Source organism: Lissotriton vulgaris, chromosome 11 (genome assembly GCF_964263255.1).
Source record: "Lissotriton vulgaris chromosome 11, aLisVul1.2, whole genome shotgun sequence".
NCBI classification, from domain to species: Eukaryota; Metazoa; Chordata; class Amphibia; order Caudata; family Salamandridae; genus Lissotriton; species Lissotriton vulgaris.
In genome coordinates, this window is record NC_141699.1 from 1,038,997,388 (window position 1) to 1,039,011,208 (window position 13,821).

The following is a 13,821-nucleotide window of genomic DNA, read 5'->3' on the forward strand; positions in this document are numbered from 1 at the left end:
CATTTAATTTTTCTTATGCAAGATGCGAGTGAAGGTCCAGGTCTTGCTGCTCCACGTTTTATTACACTAATAGTGAATAATAAACATTTATTTACTATTAATGTACTAAAAATGAGCAGAAAACGAGGCAAGAGGCTGACTCTTATAGTGTGAGACACCCCTGTGTCCTTGGCACTCATTTTGCCACCTCTGAGGCTAGGGGTTGCAAAAGCAGTGCCAAGGGAAGCAAGGGGCAATCTAGGGGCTACAACGACGACCCTTGGCGACCCCTAAATGACGTCCATGGCAGAACCTTCAAGAGATGATAGAGGGGAGCAGATGAGGGATTTCAGAGACCCTGAGGGAGATGAACTTGACGTTGGATGTGCAGATATAGCAAAAAAAATTAAAAGTCCTCAACAGCAGTGGAGGTAAGCCTTGAAAGGATGGGGGGAAAGGTGAATGGGGATAGAGACTAAAAATGATGGAGTTGATTCTAAGGTGCAATGCATCGGACCAGATAGAACACGCGGAGGTAGCAGATTGTGTCAACTTTCAGAACAAGGCAACAGCAGTAAGTGCAGATGCTTGATAGGAGGACTGAAGTATAAGAAAATGGCCTAAAGACTGCAAACATCAGAAGTTTACGTTACCACCCACCCACCCCCCATACCCTCTGAATTTATGGTCCTTGATGTCATGCGATCCTTGATTAAGGAAGAACTGACATCAGAAGGATGTAACACATCTGAATTGGGGAGTAAAGCAAATTGCCTCTAGTCTAGGTCTTCAAATATGGTTAATATAGAAAGTGGTGGCATAATTATTGTCACCCTCTCCTATTCTAATTTAAGGGATGTGATTCTGAAGAAGGCAGGGTTTTTTGAAAAGGAAAATGATTTTTAGGTTTAAGGATGACTGATCTTGTTTCCAGACCTCAGAACGAAGACACATAAAGGAAGGAAAGAACTTCTGGAGGTGCAGAAAGCGTTGCTTGAATAGGGAATGTCATGCCCCATCCGTGATACAGCGCTCCTAGGGCTGAAAAGATAGGGGAAACTTGTGTCTTCTGACAAGCTGCCGCTGCACATTCGTTTTGCAGAGTGTTAAATCTGAACAGACGAAGGCACACACTGGTTGAATGAAATAGGTGAAGGTGGAGTGGGTCTTTTAGTCTGCAGCAACCTACAGCATCTCCCCACCCCCAATCAACCTCAATAGTCATGGACAGCTGATTGGGACACCGCGAAGCTGGACTTACTGCTAGGGCCACTGAAGTGATTGGTCTTCTTTACCTTTTTCCCTCTTCTTTCTTGTTCCCTTCTACTTTTGTATCTCAATTTCCCTTTATTCTGACCCATCTGGTGAAGATTGTTTTTGAGTGGATTTAGGATACAGAGAATAATCATATTATTGAAAGTCGAATTTTTCTGATGTTGGGATTTGAAAATGTGGGGAATGCAGTCATTACATTATTTTTCTGTGTGAACTTAAGCAGTACATACCAATATTGCGGTCACATTTGCCTGAATATAAAAAAAAGATTTAAACATAAAAAGTATGAATGACTACATTAGTTAGACAAGTATATTGGGATGCAACACAAAACAAGCATTGGCAAAATCAATAGCTCTGGGCCTAATGTTTGAATGCAGTGTTCATACATTAGAGCAAGACGCAGCGATGGAGAGCCAGCAAGAGTGGACAGAGAGGGCTATAGTTGGATTGTACTACTGAATATCGACATCCAACGATATATCGAAAGGTAAACTCACATGGAGAAGTATAGATTTACTATTCCTAACTCCACATCTAAGTACCTTGAAGATATATGTACCGCCAAGGTACATACATGTGGCGTTAGGGATTGAAAATCTTGACTTTCATATTCAGTATGCACACCCTATAGTTGTAAAGTAGTCCCTCATGAACTTCAATACAAATACTCAAGTGGATGCAAAAGGATACAGCCAACAGCATTAGGTGAGAGATGAATGTATCACTAGGCTGAGCCAAGACATGATTAACAAAGGGTCAATGAAAGAGGCTGATCAAAGAAAGGCAATTGTTGAAAAAGGCTAACCCAAAGTCTTATCAATGTATTGTTACCAATAGGTCTTTTTGACAGCAGGGCTGTTACCACACAAACTGAAAAAGTCTAAACGTCATGGTGCATTTCGCACTTTAAGAGGAAAACCTCAACAAATATTCTGCACTGTTTTTGCAGTATAATGCATTAGCCCAAACACATGCAAACAGATCCAGGTTACTCTCTTGCAGCTGCAATGCACACTGGGAAGTTTGAGTTGTGTTAAGATAACCAAACTAGACTCTTAGCAGATGAAATAAATGCACTGGATAAATGCTAACAAGAATATATTAAAGGCGCTGATGAGACCTTACCTGGGATCTTCATCGCAGACGCAAGTCGAAACAAGCATTTGCAATGTAATAGGTCTCGCATTTGCGAGAGTTTAAGCTATTGGCATTGTAAACGGCAATGCCTTTTATTTATCTGTTTTGATAATTAACACATAAATAAAAGGCATTTTCATTTACAATGCCAATAGATCAAACTCTTCATTTCAAAGAAGCCACGCCATTGTCCTTTACTGCTTGAAAAGTGAAAGCGCGCATGGTGCACAGAATGTTGCAGGAAAGCATGTCATGTCTGCAGTAGAAGAAACTCATTAAAGAAAATAGTGCTTACAGACTAAATAAGACATATCTTGTAACAACAGAAGTAAAAGGGCCAGCCCTTATGGGAGGTTACAAATGAAGACAAGGCGGTACTAAGGAGAGACTAACAAGCCTATTAACAAATCATAAGCCAGCATTTACAGAGGACAATGACACAAGTCAATGAAAAATCTAGGCAGAGAGCGGGCGGAGCTTCAAGTCCATACTCGAATATCGCATGCCTCGCAAGCAGCGCCTGCGCTGCCCGGGCTCAACCTAAAAAACATGAACAAAGACAATAGTTCTTATTGCCTGCATTTTGCCCTTGCCAAACCATTAAAAGAAAAGCCTGCAGCAGTGAAAAAATTAAATAAATAATATTTGCTTTTGGGATGCAAGGCATCTTTAAGATAATTTGGGTAATTTGCAATGATTCATGTACCCCTTAGATGTAAACAGCCCCTCGTGCATTACAATACAAGCACTCTATACTAGGTGGACTAATGGTCCGTATAGTCAACAGCATGACGTGAGAAAGAAATTCCTCACGGAAGGATCCAGTCCTCTCTATATACGTATGTCTTAAAGAAATGGGAACAATTGGTCTTACGCGCAAGGGCACTGTCAAGCCAGGGCCCAAAAAAAAATGACAGGCAAAGGTTGTAAGTGGCCATGTTTGTGCTTTTCGTCTTTTTCCTTGCTACTACTGCTTTTCTTCTGTCTTGTCATTGACTGGTTAGTCTGCACATGAAAGGTCCAAAGTGTCACTGAAAGGATTTCTTTGTAGTTCTGTTTCAAGAAAGGTAATAATATATATTTTTTTTAAACAAAACAATAGATCACACTATTTATACTGAGACCTTTTCTTGAAAAAGGTTAACAACCATTTGGAATATTTCGATGTAGATTTCCCAAATATGATATCTCTGCTACTCAACTACAGAACTAACATTGGCTCCGGATTTTAAGAAGGATAGATACTTGGGAAAGTGAGCAAAAAGCTTTTGTTGTTTAGGAGCTTGTAAGTTCAGAGAAAAACAAACTTCCAAAATCAAGAGCCTAGTAGTCAGACTTCCATAGATTGAAGCGTACTTGAAAATAATCACCTGTAAAGCATCTGAACTATTCTTACACATGCTGGTTGACAGTGTGTTCTTTTTCGTGTCCTGCAATGCCCTTCCTCTAATCTTTGGGCTTTATTTAGTGCTCTAACACATAACACTGGTTACTCTTCTGTCTGTTGTATTTTATGAACTAAAAACGAGAAGGGCATTTTGTCATGAATGCCTGCCAACCTGAAAATTGATAGGTGTCCAAAGTAGTAGTCCCCTTAAAACTTGTCAATTTAAGCTCATGTCAAGTGGACTTTTGCAGTAAAACAAAACAAAGATCCCTCGGCTTAGAACTTGTGGTACACAACTCAAACTGAAAGGATTCCTCTTTCAGGACACAAGTCCTTGATCAGACACACTGGGTGGCAAAGCTGGGAATGACAACAGAATTCTTAGCGCCTACAGGCTTCCACTACAATTTGCAGAGCAAATGAAAGCAAAGGAATAGCGAATTCTGACCAATTATTTGCAAGTCAATAGGCTTCAGGTTAGACTAGGCATCTTTGAGTATTCGGAGCTTAGAGACACCAATATAGGTACTTGAAGGTGAGCTCCCTTGACGAATGTGTGACTACAGGGTCCGCCCATCTCTAAGGCTCCATGTGGCCTTATTAAGCAACCACACAAATCACTTTATACGAGGAAGTGCCTTACATGGGTTTGAATGAATCATATGCATTTTTAGGTAATTAGCGCATGTGAGATACTTGCCTATCATAAAGTGTGCAGTAATATTTTTCATAGATAATTTTCGTGCTAGTCGGGTTTAGGGTCACTCGTTCTGATGAAAGCCATCTGACCCTTTTTGGGCAATAGAATATGCCTGAAACATGTAGACGTTTTGAGATGCTTGGAGTCTATTAATTACTCTACTAGCCAACATCAGGGTGAGCACTCTATGATAAAAGTATGCCACTGAAATTTCCAGAGGGTAAGAGTCCTTTTTATAAAAAGAAAAAAACCTTAGGTTATTGCATGAATGAGAGACAATCGAACTGACCTTCGTGAGTTTCCTCTTATGTGGTATATTTTCATCTTCACTGCAAATCAATTTGCTTTTAGGATGTGGATGGTAAATTGGCAGTTTTGAAATGATAAAAATGTAATGCCTAAAACCATTTAGCTACCATGGCAAGTATCACCAGATAGTACTTAATCGTACAGAGGAAGATACATGAATCCGGTAAAGGCTAACAAAGCACCATAAGAGGAAAATGCTCTTACATATAGGTTTATGAGTATTAAAGTTCACAAGGCATTCCTTTGTTCATTTCAACACATGGTAACTTTAGGAAAGTACTCCTTTTTAACATGGTCACCCCCACTTCTTTCCTGGTATTTGATGCAACTTTGACTGACGTGCACTGGATTCCTGCTAACCAGGTCTCCAGGGCCAGTGCTCTTCCCCAAAAACAAGGTAACTGTGCAATTGTTCCACAATTGGCAAGACCTTTAACATCCCTGTAAGTCCCTAGTAAATGGTACACCTGGTACCTAGGGCATGGGTACTAAAGAGGGTCCTAAGGGCTGCAGCATGTGTTGTGCCACTCTAAGGGACCCAGCACCAAACTCATACAGACTGCCAATGCAGGCTGCATGAAATAGTGCTGACAAAAGTGAAAACACAACGTCACACAACCTATGTGCTGTGTCCCCAGACACTGCATGAAATATATGTAAGTCATCCCTACAGCAGGCCATACAACCCTAAGGCAGGGTGCACTATATTTATATTTATTTATAAGACATGAGATGACATATACCTATGATGTCTAGTTCAATTGCTAGATAGTACAAGTGAACAGGGAAACCATCTTAAGCACTAGTATGCACGAGTTCCCCAGCTACATGACAGCTTCACTGACACCTATGGTATTTGGTACCAAAGACCTCGTCTTAATAAATCCTTACTGATTCCAATAACAGATTTATTCAAACATGTACCTAGAGAGCACCTTAGAAGTGCCCCATGAAAACCTACCAACCTCTAGTGTGCTGGCTGACTGGTGTGGACCAGCCTGCCACCACAGACAGGTTTCTGACCCCCTGCATGTGAGAGCCCACACTCTCTGGGAGCAGAAACAATGCCTGCTCCCACCAGAAGTATGGTCACCTCCTCTAAGCAGGATGACTAGTAACCAGCATATCAAGGCAGGAGGCATCTAAGGCCTCTACCGCCTTTGATATGCAAACCCGGCTTCCCCAGAAATGAGAGATGCCACCCCCTGCCCTGACGCCCATTTGACACCAGGCAGGACAATTAGCTAGTCAGGAGGCGTGTTTACTATCAGGCAGTTCCACCCCTAAGGTGAGCTACCTGATGTAAACACAAAAACTAGAATTTGATCATCTTGGTTTCTGGTGGAATTGGGCTCACTGGGTCAGGGTTATGCCCATGTCCCACAGGAAGTGGTCATATAGGGGGTGTAGTCACCCTAAAGATAAGTAGCCCATTTGTTTCTACCTCTCACTCCATGTAACGCCCCTAAATTGAGTATTTAGGTTGAACCCCTGAAACCAGGAACTCAGATTCGATGCTCCAGAAGAAGCAAACAAAAAAGAGCAGTGAAAACGAGAACTGAAGTCTTGCTGTGGATTTTTTGCAAAAAGAACAACTGATGGACAGACTGTTGAACAATGTCAAACATTCACCCCAGTACAGGGTTCTGGGCCTAAATCCATCTTTTTTTTGCTCCCCATGCCATTCCAGTTTAAATGCAGCCATATGCAAATCAGTCTTGACCCAGTTCCCCATGGGAACAATCTAGTCCAAACTGCCAGGCCAGGTCCTCCCTGGACCGGAAACAAGCATACTGGGACCGGTTTCTGGGTTTCACCTCTCATCAGCCAGGCTAGCTTGACTCCAGTGGACTTTTTAGCACCAAACGCTGTCTTCCCAGCACCAGTCTCAACAATTGTGATAAACCAACTCATCCTGCAGCTTGCCATCTGCCAAGAACCCCTGTAGCCTGCCAGCCCTTCACAAATTGCCAACAATCTCCCTTGCAGTAAAGAAGTTACTCCCCTGCAGTCCGGAGGCACCAAAACAGCAGAGTCCGGTTTACGGTTTACTGTGCTGCCACTCCAATCCAGACTCCAACGAGACTGAGCAGCGATTGAGGGATGTCAGCCCTGCAGAAACCCACTTTTATAGTGATCCAGCTGTCCTGATTTTTGCACTCTCAACCTGCGAGGCCGACAACTGCAAGGACCTGTGACGCACCAGCCCAGCCGACCTAACTTCTCTGCATCCGAGCGCCCCGGCTCAGGTTCCTGACAACCGTCTGTGCTTTCTTGCTCCCAGGCCCCTTGTGAACTGAGCTTCCGGTGGGAGCGTCAGGACTTGTCCCCAAGTCTACCTCTGCAGCCTGCTTTGAGCCCCCCCCATTTGGTGTATCGAGCAAAGCTACCAACCCGACCAGCACCTCTGCACCCGGACGGTCCAGGGCAGGTAAAGGCTAGCTACTGGTGGTCCTTTAGGCCTTGGCCCCCTGGCACTTTAAGTCCTGAAGGGGAAACCTACTGTAAGTACCTGTATACCGTATATGTCTTTTTCTCCCATAGGCAAGCATTAAGCGTAAAGCCGCTTTTAAGTGAGCATTTTACTTACCTGTGAAAGTCGATAATTAAAAAATACTTACTTGTTTCAGAAGTTCTTGGTATCAAAATGTATAGAAAATGTTTTATTTTTCTAAATTGGTCTCGGATTTCTTCTTTGAGTGTGTGTCTGATTTATTGCCTCAACAAATGTTTAGCACTACCCTCTGATAAGCCTGAACTGCTCTCACACACTACCACAAAAGAAGACATTCAGTGTTATCATTTTTGTCTCTGTAAATCAATAAGAGTTACCTGGACTCTCTGCACAGTGTAACTCATTTTGGTGCACTATATAGAGAGCCAGCTTCCAACATTGGTGGTTTAGCAGAGGGATACAAGACCTTGCATTTGCTGATACCACTTGGTCAATAGGTGACTCCACAAAGTAAATCCACAATTGACATTAGTTAAAAAAAAGTTTTTTGTTTCTTTTCTAAATTGTTCATTTGAGCTGTCAGGGCCTTGGTTAAGTCCCCAAGTCCAATTACAGTAGAATTGAAAAAATATGGTTGCCTGTACCTCGTTTTGGTACACTATATAGCGAGGCAGCTGACCACAGTAACTAATGCTCTCTATAGTAGTGTGAGGCACATGAGGAATGATGACTATCGGAAGAGATTTATAACTAGTAGCATCTAAATTAATAAGAGCTCCAACAAGTATTAGAGCCTCATTCAGAATCCTGCGTATTAACCAATAATGTGCAAGTTTTGCCCCTGCAAAAAAATGGCCAGGTGATTCCTGGGGGACTTTGTGTATAGAAAAATTACAATATTCTGTATTTTGGGGTTTGCAAGAGGGAAGGCATGCAGTACTACAGCATTATCCAACAATCCAAGATGTGGAAATCGGATTGGGGAAGTTAAAGAGGGCCTGGTAGTTACCGATACGCTATTGGCATTTAGCAGGTGTAGCATTATCTCCGGAAATACTGTATCACTTGTAAAGAGATCTTTTTAAATTTTTAGACTTTCAATTAATATGGCCCCTTACTAGTGGACAGCCACCATGATTTGAGCAGCAATAACAACCTTTGTGTTAAAGGTACAAATATGATTTAAATTTCAAGGCAACAACGACTTTAAAAAAATACTGTTTTAGCAAAGTCTTGTTTATGTCCCAAATTATTCTGCAGTGCTTCCAATGCCTGTGTTCTGGGGTAGTAATCTAATGGCAGGGCTGCTGTTACAGCAAATGCCCCATATAAATGGAAGAGCTTCAATCAAAGAAAGAAGCGGATACTCCGGCTTGCCAACTTCTAAACAGCACATACTACTGCATTTACCACATGTTCTCCCGCTTAATGCAGACTGAAATTCTTGTTTTTAGAGCATCTTTTCCTCAATTGCAAACCAGCAATTAGAAATTGATGTTGCAACAGAAGAAATAATAATGTACAGTTATATTGGAAACACATTAAGCAATATAAAAATGAGTCTGCTTTCCTCCAGAATCTCGCAAAGGGAGGGCATTTGTGGCCCTTACAAAAGTTCAGTCTTATTTCATTCTTATACTTTAAATTATCATTCAAGCAAGTATTTCCAGAAGATGATATATGGAGATGCTTAAATCAATCCTAACCATGTTCCACTGAAGATGTAGTTGGGCAACAACCTCCGCACTCGTTTATCCGGATCTCCGCTGCAATGAAGGTGGCCCACCACCACGAGATGGACGAAGATACATTGTGCCCTACCGCTAGAACCCATGCTGATATTTTTCAGTAGGACAGATGTGAAGTTTCTGGAGCAATGGCTTTAGAGATGAAGATGACAATCCCAAAAACTCCTGGAACCAAATGCCAACTTTATTTCTTCAGGGATCCCTCACAGAGACTATTCAAATCCTTCCACTTATATCAGCTCAATATAAGATGGTAAACTTGGCTAAAATGTCTTCCATAACTGGAGATGCCTTCAACTAAAAATTCGGCTTAATACATCTGCAGGTGTTAACGCGTTGATGCATTCTATCATATCGACATAAAGACAGAAACTCCTGTTTCTCCGCAGATGGGATGATACAACCTATTCATACCGTGAAACATACAACGTATTCACTCTTGAACGTCAACATTCTTTTTCAACAATGCTGTATAAATATTGCTAAAATCCAGCTCCCAAATTCCACAATACTGCCCTCTCTTGCAACGTTGTAACTTCCAAAGAAGGAGATCTCTGGAAGTCATTTTGCCAATGAGAGAGCAAGGTAAGTCCTTAGTAAAATGATTACCTTTCCCTTTTCAGTAATGGATCTCCAACTTTACCCGCAAGTGAATTGATCCTCATATTTAATTGGAGAAAATAGTTTTTCAAGGTCCTGCATCACATATGGTAAAAGATGGAAGTAACATCCAACTATCATCCTATGGCCATTTCACTACAGAAGGATGCATACCAAAACTCGCCATGTCATCCACAGCATTCATAACAACAGGTGCTATCCATCCTGTGTATGCTGGTGCAAGTACCACAGCTACATTGTCAGCCTTGCAGGAGCTGTCTAATACATTGTTTTGTGTAGCTTATGCCCGGATTAATTTTCACGGTACAAAAGGGGGTGGTGAGGGACGGAGCATCTGAATCAATCAAACACTCACACCCAGTCAAAAGATCTGGGTTTAATCCATCACCGTTCTTTAGCCCACTCTGCCACCCCAGTTCAGACATGGCTATATGCAAATCAGTCTGACCCTGTGCCTCATGGGAACAGTCCAGCCCGAACTGCCAAGCCATGTCTTCCCTGGACCGGAAACATTAATTTTCAGGCACTTATTTTGATCAACTGCAGGCGTAATATTGTGTTAATGAGATGAATACCAGAGGCTAGCAGAAGCTACACCAAGTGCTTGTTAACCTCCCAGTATCATCATTGGGCTTATGAACATACCATTAGGCTGAGGGATTAGGGGAAGTGCATGGAGTGAAAATTAGAGAGATCAAACATGGCTCTTAGAGTACTGATTACCTTCTGTTCCTGTTCCAATTGATATGTGCAAGGCTTTTATAAGTACTTCTTAATTTTACAACAGCCGCTGCCCGTTCAGGTAAGAGTGGTGAGGTCTGGTGGGGAGTATTCCGACAGACGATGACGAGGGAAAATCAATGATTTATTTAATTTTCCCTTGTCCCTGAAGTAGGGTTTTTGATTAACTGATTAGGAATGTGTGAGGACATGATTGCTGCTTATCTAAATGTTACCACACTATACCCAATATTTGCTGATCAGTTTCTAATCTTTTTAGTAATTCTAATGCATATGGTTGGCAAGCAAATAGTTTATTATTAAAAAAATCATATATTGTAAAATACTAACTACTGTGTGTCCGTACAACTTTTGGGGTGCCGGTGGTGCTCTACATACCAGCTGCAGATGACAGATTCTCTGACAGGCTTTGTCTCACTCCTAACACCCTCACCTACCAGAGTTTAACTCAGTAGGAAATAAGCGAGATACACCTGCCACTTTAACCTTTTGCCAAAATGATCTCAGTTTTTGTCATGGGCTTAGGAAATCTATTGGGCAGGAACCCAATAATTTGGGGGTGGAGGGGTAACATGACACATCGAATGCTTTCTTAACCCGAGACCAAGGTTAGCAAGAACAGTGTCAGCAGGAGAAACACCACACCAAACCCTGAGCACACAAGCAAACAATGATAGACACCAAAAAACTACGGAGCCCTCGTTGAGCCAGGTGCTCAGCTCAATAAAAAACTTCCATGAGGATGTGAAAAAAGACAGCCAAAAGAACCGCATGGCCATTGAAAAACTACAAGGAGCAGTGAAGAAAGTGGGCTGTATCTGCTCCGAGATCTCTGAAAGAATGGTCATGGTCGAAACCCGCACTGAGAATCTTGAAACGGATGTTGCGACACTTCAAAAAAAGGAAACAGAACAAGACGGAATAATAAGGGATCTTATGGCCAAAGTGGAAGATCATGAAAACAGATCCAGAAGGAATAACCTAAGGTTTCTTGGAATTCCGGAGAATTTTGAGGGAAGCGATGCTAGAGGGGCAATGGTCAACATACTCAAAACAGCTTTTCCGGAATTGGAAGCCTGGGATATGGAAATGGAAGTTCAGCGGGCCCATCGTTTTCCTCTAATGCTGTCAAAAAACTCTAACAAGCAAAATCAATATCCCAGGGCAATGCTGGTCTGCTTTGGGAATTTTCTCCTCCGTGAAAAAATCAACGACCTTGCAAGACCTACCACCCAGAGAGAGCATGAGGGGTTCAAATTTTTTGTCAGACCGGACTTCGCTCACGCCACCGTGGAGCGAAGATGGAAAATGCGTCAGCTATTTGGACCCTTTGAAAAAGTAGGAGCAAAAGTATTCTTGCAAAATCCGGCACGCTTGAAAATTATATTTAAAGGTGCAACAAGAAGCTTCAACAGCGAAATACAGGCGGAGGACTATCTTCGAGAAATCTCAGAGACAGTCTCTCAAAATTCCGGGAAATAATCTAAATCAGATTTAAAGACTTGTAGACTTAAAGACTTGTAGTAAAAGGAATATATAAGATGAATTAACTATAGCAATGTGTATCAAGTAGAAGGTATATATTGGGAAAGCGTGGACTTTTTGCAGAATGGCGGAATGATCTGGGGAAATTAAGTCTTAAGAATTATTAGAAAATTTAGGCTAAGGGTCAACTATAAAAAAGAAGCATAAAACTTATACTAACAAACTAGCCTAGTTCGCAGAGCCCGCTTGCGCAGACGTCGCACCCCTGGTCCAGACAGGCCCAGGTAATCTTCAAGGGTGGTGGTGGGTGGGGGGGGGGAAGGGAAGGGGGGAAGGCCGGACAGGTTAGACATACAGGGAAGTAGCCTCAAGATATGGCGGGGGGTTATGGGGGGGGGGTCTAGCAGTAGGGGGGGTGGATATACAGGTATGAAAGAAAGAAAAAATCGACTAGAAGACAGGACAGATTCATTAGGTAATAATGGTTAAGTTGAAAATTTTGACAATTAATATATGCGGGTTAAATGATACACATAAAAGACAAAGGTTTGCAATTGGTTTGAAATCTATTGGAGCAGATATAGTTTGTCTACAAGAAACCCATGTTGAGGGGTCTCAGCTTCATTTATTAAAAACATTAGGATATAGAGTTATTACCGCCACCACCCAACAGAATAAAACCAAAGGGGTAGCTATTATGGCAAAAGGTGGTGGAGCCCAGTTTGCGAGACGGGCAGCAGACACATTTGGCCGATGGGCCATCGTGGAATGCAACTATGATAAGGGGAACAAATTTACGATCTGCTCTGTGTATGGCTGTGTTTCTGACGATCCCGATCTTTTGAACTTTTTATCAAACGAATTATCACATTGGCCTGTTCCGCTGATTGTTTGCGGGGACATTAATCTAAATCTCCCGCCTAAGTGGATATCTACTCATAACTTTAGCTACCAGGGAAGGAAGCCAAAAACATTTAGAGCACTCAATGATCTTTGTAACACCCATGCGATATCTGACTGTTGGGAGATGCAACACCCAACCGACCCTGGGTATACTTTTTTTTCACATCCCCATTCCAAATTTGCTAGATTAGATTATTTTCTTGTGTCTGATGTAATTATCTCTCACTGTTCGATAGCCAGATTACCAAGAGTCTTTTCCGACCACAACCCTTTAATTATTAATATGGATTTGGGGGATCTGCATAGACCCCGCAGCAATTGGACATTTGAAAGGGCTCTTCTGGCCAACGTAAAATACTGTAACCTTATGGAAAAATGGATCCCTGACTTCTTAAAATATAACCTAGGGAGTGCTCCCCTAGAGGTGGTCTGGGACACATTAAAGGCCGGTGTAAGGGGAGAAACTCTTAGATTTTCCATCAAACACAACCAGGAAGCAAAACAAGAACTACATGAATTAAATAATAATCTTACTAGCAAAGAGGAAGACCTGATGAAAGCTGTCCAGGGTAATGGTAATGTAGAAGGTGCAGCAAGAAAAGTTGCGATAGCAAGAAATCAAATAACAGAGACATTCACCGCAAAAGCAATAACCAATGCCATCGTGAACAGGGAGAAAATATATGAGCTTAACGAGCAGGTAGGACACCAACTAGCTGTCCGCTTAAGACAACAGATCAGCGACAACACAATCACTAAAATTAGAGACCCAATTAAAGGCCTGACCTGTGATTCTAAAGAGATAAGGGAAGCGTTCCATAGATACTATGAAGATCTGTACACCGAGACAGGGAAAAATCAATACAAAATAGATACATATTTGGATCTTGGTACAGGTTGTCTACTACCCGAAACCGAAAAAGACAAACTTGCAGAAACTCCACAATGGCTCGAAATTCTCCTGTCGATAAATAGTCTCCCAACTGGAAAAGCAATGGGCCTAGACGGAATTCCAGTCGAATTCTACGTTAAATTCAACAAACAACTAAAAGAAACCCTAACCAATTTGGTAATTCAG

At 41.9% G+C, this 13,821-nt stretch overlaps 1 protein-coding gene across 1 annotated transcript in view; it reads right to left on the reverse strand.

Moving 5' to 3' along the window:
• Positions 1-13,821, reverse strand: part of USP13 (ubiquitin specific peptidase 13) — a 365,038-nt gene that overhangs the window by 327,514 nt on the left and 23,703 nt on the right. The window lies entirely within an intron of this gene.